The 9,119-nt window shown below is 32.9% G+C and overlaps 1 protein-coding gene and 1 long non-coding RNA gene across 2 annotated transcripts in view; one reads left to right on the top strand and one right to left on the bottom strand.

Annotated features, from left to right (window-relative positions):
• LOC108735155 overlaps positions 1–9,119 on the bottom strand; it is a 480,326-nt gene that overhangs the window by 164,109 nt on the left and 307,098 nt on the right. The window contains exon 4 of the long non-coding RNA XR_003231530.1: positions 6,039–6,085. This is a non-coding gene — a long non-coding RNA (uncharacterized LOC108735155). The remainder of the gene's footprint in view (positions 1–6,038; positions 6,086–9,119) is intronic.
• The window catches only part of LOC108735153 (mannosyl-oligosaccharide 1,2-alpha-mannosidase IA), a 129,741-nt gene that overhangs the window by 35,314 nt on the left and 85,308 nt on the right, over positions 1–9,119 (top strand). The gene's annotated exons all lie outside the window — the stretch shown is intronic.

Below are 9,119 nucleotides of genomic sequence, written 5' to 3'. Positions count from 1 at the left end.
TTTTAAGATGTACAATATTGTAGTACATTATTTTGATCTATCTCGTAGGGTTCAGCCAGCGTTTGCAATGTAAGCGCAAAAAATGTGTTTATTTACATCACATTACAATCCTCTAAAATTATTAGTGTTTCTCTACTATATTATGCATGTATTATACATATAAACCTTCCTCTTGAATCATTATATCTATTAAAAAAAACCGCATTAAAATCCGTTGCGTAGTTTTAAAGATCTAAGCATACATAGGGACAGATAGCGGGAAGCGACTTTGTTTTATATTATGTAGTGATTACAGAAAGAAAAAGCTCGTATTACATACTTTTCCGAAAAAATAATTTTTAGATTTTTTTATTGAATTGTCATATTTTTGTTTTCTGGGGAAATATTTTTAAATTTTAAAAACTAAATATTTTAAATGTAAACTTCGTTTTTGTTCCAACAGTTTAAGGCCGGCGACACACTTGCGACTTGACCGTGCGGCTTCCATCAAAATGTAGTTAATATGGTGGCCGTATGACTTATGAAATAAATATATAGGAATCCCCTAATTTGCAATGATGTCGCAAGTATTACGTCGTCGGCCTAATTTACGAATTAATTTTTAATTTCTTTTGTATGGCCCCCTACGATAATTTAGACAATAAATTATTCGCTAGCCTAGTCATTGTTTAATTGAATGTTTATCCAAGTGCACATTTCAATTGATTTTTTTTTAATTGATAAATCGATCTGCCACTAATTGTAAATGCCTAATACAAATATTCATTTAAACGATTAGATTTACAGGCCGCATACAATGCCTATTGAAAATTGTGAATTGGGCGTCACATTGGACACAATATAGTTCTGTAATTAATTGACGCCAAAAGTGAATTTAATTAACTGTCAATCGGCCAACAATAATTGAATTTCTACTCGGTTGCTTTAAATATGGAGTTTAAGTTTTGATTTTCCCAAATCTCCACGTTTTTTTAATTTTTTTTATTTATTATTATTTACTAATTTACAATACATAAGAGAAAAAAATCTGGCCAGCCGTCTCTAACACAAATGTTATAATAATAACATCATCAACAATACAAATTAAATGCTTATAGAAAATACTACAAATGGCGCGGTAAACGCCATCTGTAGTGCGATGCTACATTTTAGGAATATATATTGAATACAGACCACTTCGAATTATTTTAAATGCATATGGTTGTTACATTTGCATATTAGTTTTTAATCACTTTTTGTTTGTAATTTAACTTCAGTTGAACAGACAACAGACTTCGTTTGATTTTTAAGTTAGGTTAGATTCACACAAAGGCGGTTGGACGCGGCATTTAATAATGTCTCGCATTTTACTAAGCATTAGAAAGACTACAAAAGGTTTTTGTAATTCAAACGATCGTAAAGACCAAGTTCAAGGCCTGTGAAAACATCCAAGTTATGTCTAAAGATTTTTCCAAAATAATGAGATCCAATCAAGATATTTCCGATTATTTTTAATATCTCATAAATACGGATTGGAACATTAGCGTAAGGATGAATCAACAACATCGAGGGTGTTTGCGATTATAGAATTTTTCACTCTTGATCCATTCCTGGGGTCAGTAACATACATTTCCACTTAAATAACAATCAAGATATTTCATTGTTTCAAGATATATGTATGAACAACATTTACCATATACAATTCAAAATTGTCCATTAAATTACTTACCGCGATATCGCAAATGTATTATGTGTGCAATCGGCTTACGACAAGAATTTTAATGACTTCGTTTGCCGCTTGAATTGCGATTTCAGCTACTTATGCTGAAAGTTATATAACAAGCATCGAATTGCACGATACACTTTTATTATTCTAATTATTGCTGTAAGCGTATACCGACTAACTAACCACTTCAAACATTTTGCTGTTGCATGTCTATTAACACCAATATTGACCAAGTGTTTATGTATTTGTTTCAGGTACGGATCTCCACACATGCTCATTTCTACTGCTACCACACCACATTACCTTTCAAGGCAAAAACATGTAAGAAATCTTTTTGTTTTATTAAATCGCACGGTGATTTTTTTTCTTTAAATTTTTTGATTCTTATTTGATTTGTTTTCATGATTGCTGTACGAAGTAAGATATCTATTTGTTATTAACGACACAATTTTATTGACACATCAACATCATAACAGATTTACCACTGTCGACTAACTGTATTATTCGTCCCGCCATCTGACTGCACTTATTATATACTATAATTGTATCAGACATTGTCGTCTGTGTTCGCTAATATTACCTTGCACACGTGATACATAGTTACTGGTAAATGGCATCCTACTGAAGAAATTCAATAATAATGTAGAAATTTTACCGAAGATCAGCAAGTAACCACATATTTCTAACACAATAGAAACGAAATACCGAATCGTAACCGATGACGAATGAACTAACAACAAAAACGCTTGTTTTCAATTTGCCCACCAAAAATAGAAAATTTTATTTGAAACATTGAAATAGTTTGATGCTAACTGCATTTTGCAGTTTCTAATCAAATATACTAATTCTTCATCATCATAAGGTCGTTAGTCCTAAGACTGGTTGGACACGCACCTCCACTCTATCTTATCCTGAGCTAATTTTTCGCATTTCCCTAAAACTAGAACATCCCACATCCTTAGCTATTTATGAACAATAATCTAATCTATGTCTACCTCTACCCCTGCTAACTCCCGTTTCTGCGTCTAATATGTCTCTGACAAGACTTTCATGCCTGACAAGGTGTTTTACTAACCTATCTCACCTATTTCTTATTGACTTCCGTACTGTCCTCTGTTCTCCTACTCTTTCTAATACCTCTTCATTTCTAACCTTTTTATCCACGGTTTCCTCATCGTTCGTCTGTAACACCACATTTCTAACTCTTCTAACATTTTCTTTTCTGCAGCGCCTACCGTCCATGTTTCGCACCCGTACAGCGCCGCCCTCTAAATATACACCTTTAACAATCTTTTTCGAATTTCTAAATTTTTATTGAAGGCGACTCTACCCTGTGCTATCCTCTGTTTTATATCCTTACTACTTCATCCGTCCTGACATCTCTACTCCTTCAGTCTTGACTAGTTCGATTGTTATTGGAATTCTTACTTTTTGCGAATAATTTTTACTAAATAACATTTATCTCCCTTGGAGCATGAAAAATATTCGAATAACTCTATAGAATAGTCCAAGATGTTATATTTCTAAAAGATTTCGCAGCTGACTGAAGCTAATCGGATTTTTTATTTACTAAACTAATTGTATACGTATAAAAAAAAGCAAAATTCCCTCTGCAAATAACATGGTTACGAAACACTACATCCTTGGGTTTCTATTCACCACAACGTTACACGTTTTAATTTGATTTCTATCAAATAATCAAATAAAAAGCACAAAACCATTAACCGTATCATTCACTTTATGCTAATTAGCGAATAAACTTGAACTTGTTTAAACAACAACAATTTCAAAACATAAAATGTGAAATATTGCTTTGAATTTTATTAACTATTTATTTAGAAAATTTGTTTATGTACAACACCACGTGTGTATCTATTTAATTTATTTTATTTAATTCTGCTTTGATTATTCAAAAGAAAGCAGCCGTGACTCGTGTAAACCATGCTTTTGATTGTAAACAACACGTTCGTTGACGCAATAAATAAACTAATCTAGTATATAAGCTACTTATCAACACTTATTTAAAGTAAATAAATGGACATATTAGTTATCATAACAAAAATTATACAAAATATTGCACAGCAGAGTAAGTCGGGTTTCATATATTATTTGTTTATTTAGATAGTAATAAAACTTAATTTAAGCGCAAAATCATGTATAATACTGTTAAGAAAATCACTGTTTGGAAAATACACCAATAGATGGACATAGTCGAATTAAAGCAAATTTTAAGTAGTTATAATACCAATCATTTTAAATAATCCGCTTATAATCATCATAAGGTAGTCAGTCCTAAGACTGGATCGACATGCACCTCCACTCCTTCCTATCATGTATATATTACATAAGGAATAAAAATCACTCTTAATCAAAGGACCCAGCAGTTTTTGATAGACGAATTTTCGGACGATTCTAATGAAACTGAGAAACAGCTCACTGAAAAATGTTGATCGAAAGAATTAATCGTTTATCCAAATCAATAATGGTCCACTTTGTCACACTATGGCAGTAAAATTAATCATGGAAACAAAAAATTTGTTGTATTGAAACACTACTCGGAACCACCCCTCCATTAATTTTTGTGCAATAATCCTAGATAACCCATCTCGATGGTCAAATGCCCCCTCAGCGTTCGATAGGAAAATAGTTTTCGGTCAGTTGTAATAAAACTTTGAGAAAATGTTATTTGAATAATGATGACCAAAAGTCTCCCAAACCTGTCAAGAATTAGCTTATTATCCAAATCGGCATTGGTCATCTTGACACCCCTTGGTAGTAAAACTAGTCATGGAATTCAAAAGCGTTTCATCGAAATACTACTTAAAAACACCCTTTCATTAATTTTTGTGAAATAATCCCAAACGATCCATTTCGAGAGGCAATGCAGCCCTCAGTTTTTGATGAAAAAGAGAAAATGCCCTTTGAATAATACTGTTAAGAAACCTCTTAAAATCGGTTAAGAATTAGTCTATTATCCAAATCAATATTGGTCAACTTTGATACCCCTTGATACGTCCCATTGAAGCACTGCTCAAGAACACCCCTTTATTCATTTTTGTACAATAACCTCAAATGGTTCATCTCAAAAATCAGTGAGCCCTTTAGTTTTTGTCAGGAAAGTGGTTTTCCGTCAATTGTAATGAAACTTTGCGAAAATGTTCTTTGAATAAAGTTGATCAAAAATTTCTCAAAATAAGTCAAGAATTAGCCTATTATCCAAATCAACATTGATCAATTAAACACCTCATGGTAGTAAAACTAATCAAGGAACGGAAAAACGTTCCACCAAAACACTAGTCAGTAACACCCTTCTATTAATTTTAGTGGGATAATCCCAGACAGCCCATCTCCAAAGTCCGACTCCTCAGTTTTTGATGAGAAAATGGTTTTCGATCGGTTGTAATGAAAATGTTCTTTGAATAAAGCTGCTCAAAAATCGGTCAAGAATTAGTCTATTATGCAAATGAACACTGCTCAGCTTAGACACCTCTTGGCAGTAAAACTAATCATAGAATGGAAAAACATTCCACCAAACCACTACTCAGGAACACGCTTTTATTAATTTTAGTGCAATAATCCCAGACTGCTCATTTTGAAAATCAGAAGACTCCTTAGTTTTCGATGAGAAAATGATTTCGATCGGTTGTAACGAAACTTTGAGAAAATGTTCTTTAAATAAAGCTGCTCAAAAATCGACCAAGAATTAGTCTATTATCCAAATTAACATTGGTCAGCTTAGGCACCTCTTGGCAGTAAAACTAACCAAGGAATGGAAAAAGTTCCATCCAAACACTATTCAAAAACACCCTTCTATTCATTTTCGTGTCATAATCCCAGTTAGCCTATCTCGAAACTCGGAGGACTCCTCAGTTTTTGAGAAAATGTTCTTCTGAATAATGCCTATCAAAGCCCTCTCAAAATCAGTCAATGCGGAATAGAACGTAACGATTAGGCATCGTATATTTTTGTAAGAACTTTGAGGTTTTTCTTTCGGCAATAATAAGTATTGGGCGCAAATTATTCTCTTTTCCAATATTTTGATCATTACCTGTGCTAGATAACACCTACAGGTTGAAATGCCCAATGACTAATAGGCCTAAACTTAATTAATAATTCTCGACTTAATTCTATATTTAACAAAATTATGCATATATATACATAATGCACACAGGTAGGTATTCAAAATACGTAGTAATAAAGTTTTCAAACCATGATTTAAAGACCGTAGCAAATTTTACGTAATTAATTTTAGGATATTTGACTTTGTGAACAAAATTGCTACCGCTGGAAATAGAACAAGAAATTTAAACAATAAAATCAGAGAAAAACTCACCTTACTGAAGGAAATTACTGAAGCTTCACTGTACATCACTGTTAAACCTGCAATTATAATTCATAATTAGTTTACAAATAATTACAACTGATTAAGGTACATAATTAGAATTTAGAATATGACACACATTTTAAAATAGTAACAAAAAAAATTAAATATTATTTATTATCGCCCCTATTTTATTAGGCGATTTGGTAACGTACAAAGGCCGAAAGGAGTGAAATTACCAATTCTTACAAAAATTTCACCCTTAATTAGAGAGTTTTTTTACCTTTAATAACGAGAGTAATATTGTTACAATAATTTAACAAAAAATAATATTATTCACCCTTAATTACGCTTTATCATTATGTATATACTTAATAGGACATAAATAGAACTTAGTTTAAAATTATTTCGAAAACGAATAAACGTTTGTAGGTAGTCTAGNTATCAGCCTTGGAGGAGATTATGTTGAGAAATAAAAAAAAAAAATTTTTAAAAACCTTGTTTTTCTTGGTCAGGCCGGAAACTTATCAATCCACCCTCGTATACTTTTAATTACAAAGCTTCATGGGGATATCGTCACTTATTTTTCAATTTGGTAATGATTTGGAAGTCTTAAAACATGTAGGACAAGAAGTTTGATAAGAGATCGTATGTTTAGACTAGTTAGTCATATGTAGGAGACGGGGACTATAAACGGAACGTACAACAGTAAGAGCCATGCTAAAAAAGAGGCGCGGATAAATGATAGAAGTTTAGGACAATTAGCTTAACTTCCCATGCGTCAAAAATCTTAATTGGAATCGTGCAGGGCATGATCGAAAAAAGGGCAGAAGAACTACTAGGGGAAGACAAATTTGGGTTTAGAAGAAATAAGAGGAACGCGAGAAGTCATTTTAGCTTTAGGGGTAATAATAAGTACATAAAACAATAGAAAAAAAGTAAGACCGCATACATAGGATTCGTAGATTTAGATTTCGAAATGAGGCGAATGATGAGAATACCGTGGGTAGAGAAGGTTAAAAATGAGGAGGTGGTAGAAAGAATAGAAGATCGGAGGTCACTATGGAAGTCAATAAGAAATATGCGAGACAAATTGGTATCACACCTTCTCAGGCATGAAGGGCTAATTTTGTAGACATATTAGAAGTAGAAACAGGAGCTAAGGGGAGTGTAGGTAGACCTAGATTAAATTACTATTCACACTTAGTTAAGGATGTGGAATGTTGTGTTTTTTTGGGAAATGCGAAGATTATCTCAGGATATGAAGGAGTAGAGGTGCGTGTTCAACCACTTTAAGGACTGACGACTTTATGATGATGTGAATAATTTGTTGAAAATTACTTCCGGCAGGATTTACAATGTAACAAACTTAAGCAACAAGTTTTCGGGCTTCCTCAAGAACACCATGGTAATATTACACCTAAAATATTAGTATTAATATTGGGAGTTGTTAGCATCCTTAACTGCCTTATTGAACGTTGTAATGTCATAAGTTTACATGCGACAGGCGGGTTTGTAATGGTTATAGAACCCAAAAAAAAAGACTACATGAAATTATTGTGTTCGTAAATCCATGAGTGACTGAAACTTTGTATGCAAAATGCGTTCGACTGTACAAACACAAACAGAAACATACTCATCGTTCTTTTTTTTTCTTTTTCAATTATGAAGAGTAATTCAATGTAAGTATTCATATGTACCACACGACATATGCATTATTAGTATTGTATACGTGTTTGTGTCTACGAACACAATTCAGAACAAATCTGGAACACTTTTGAATAGAACGTTTCCTCGGAAAGGAATAAAAGGGGGACAACTCGTCGACAACGTAGTGAACAATAATATATCATTGCATCGTGTGGCAAGCAGCAAGCCCTCTTATTTTTCTTCGCTTCATTATCGCTTTTCTGCGTATTATATGTAAATGGGACTTCGGACATATGCAAGCCTTTTGCAACACTTATTTATGTTCCCCTTCAGATGAAACAAAGACTGTTGTTCCTAGCGAAACAAAAAAAAACTGTTTTGCCTTTCGCGAAAACCGTTTCTTCAGCTGCAACAATCGACTCGGGTTGTTTGTGCCTGCAGGTTGGGTGGTCCATTAGAATCAAAATGGTACCAAGTCCTTTGATATTTCAACCCTGACAAACGAGGTTTTATTAAATTAACTTAGCTGCACGCTGTGACATCGTTTGGATGTTTTTTAAGTTTATTATTATTCTCCGTCAGTGAAGGTTTCGGTTTTCAGGTGCAGGGATTGACGTCAAAGATATAGGGGTTGTAAGACTATCGCTTCAAAGGACTCCATATACAGAGTTAGTAAAGGTGATAATTGAGTTCCGACGTCTGGTCGGAACGTTATAGAATGTCACAAATTGTTCCTGAATGCCGTGCATTTACAAGATTCGAGATTATTTTAGAATTTTCTAGAAGGTTTGAGAACATTCCCGAATGATAACTATTTAATTTTTCCTGACCGAAGCAAGGTTTAATAGAAAATAAAATACCAAAAGTATGACATTTGTTTCTAATTGTTGTAATATATAATAAATAAATAAATGAATGAAATTGTTTTTAATTACTCACTTTAATGTAGCATTGGATTTACAATTGTTTCGATCCGTTGAGCCTTTCTCAAGTAAACGAGGTCATCCAATTGGACACTTTTATCTTTTTTGGTAGTTAAATTATTGGATATTCCTATTTCATTCACAGAATTATCCGAAGTAGAAATTGGATTTCAAAAAGGTGAATATTGAAAGCTATATTTCTTGTCAAGTTAGAATCAGGACGTTAAGCTTTTATACTTAAAGGGTATCAAGTAGATTTATATACATTTGCTAACATTGATTGTAATCATTAAAGACAGTACAACTTTAGGGATAGATGTGCAAGGGCAAAACATTAGTATGCTTAGATTTGCAGATGATATAGCAGTTTAAGCATCTAGCAAGGAGGACCTAGAGATAGCTTTAAATAAAATGGAAGCGGTACTGACAGATCAGTACTGTATGAAAATAAATAAAAGTAAAACTAAAATACTGATATGCAAGGGAAGAAAAAGTAGGGAAAGAGCGAATATAAAGATAG

The sequence above is a fragment of the Agrilus planipennis genome, unplaced genomic scaffold, assembly GCF_000699045.2.
Source record: "Agrilus planipennis isolate EAB-ADULT unplaced genomic scaffold, Apla_2.0 scaffold102, whole genome shotgun sequence".
Lineage (NCBI taxonomy): Eukaryota > Metazoa > Arthropoda > Insecta > Coleoptera > Buprestidae > Agrilus > Agrilus planipennis.
This window is presented reverse-complemented; position numbering and strand designations above follow the sequence as displayed.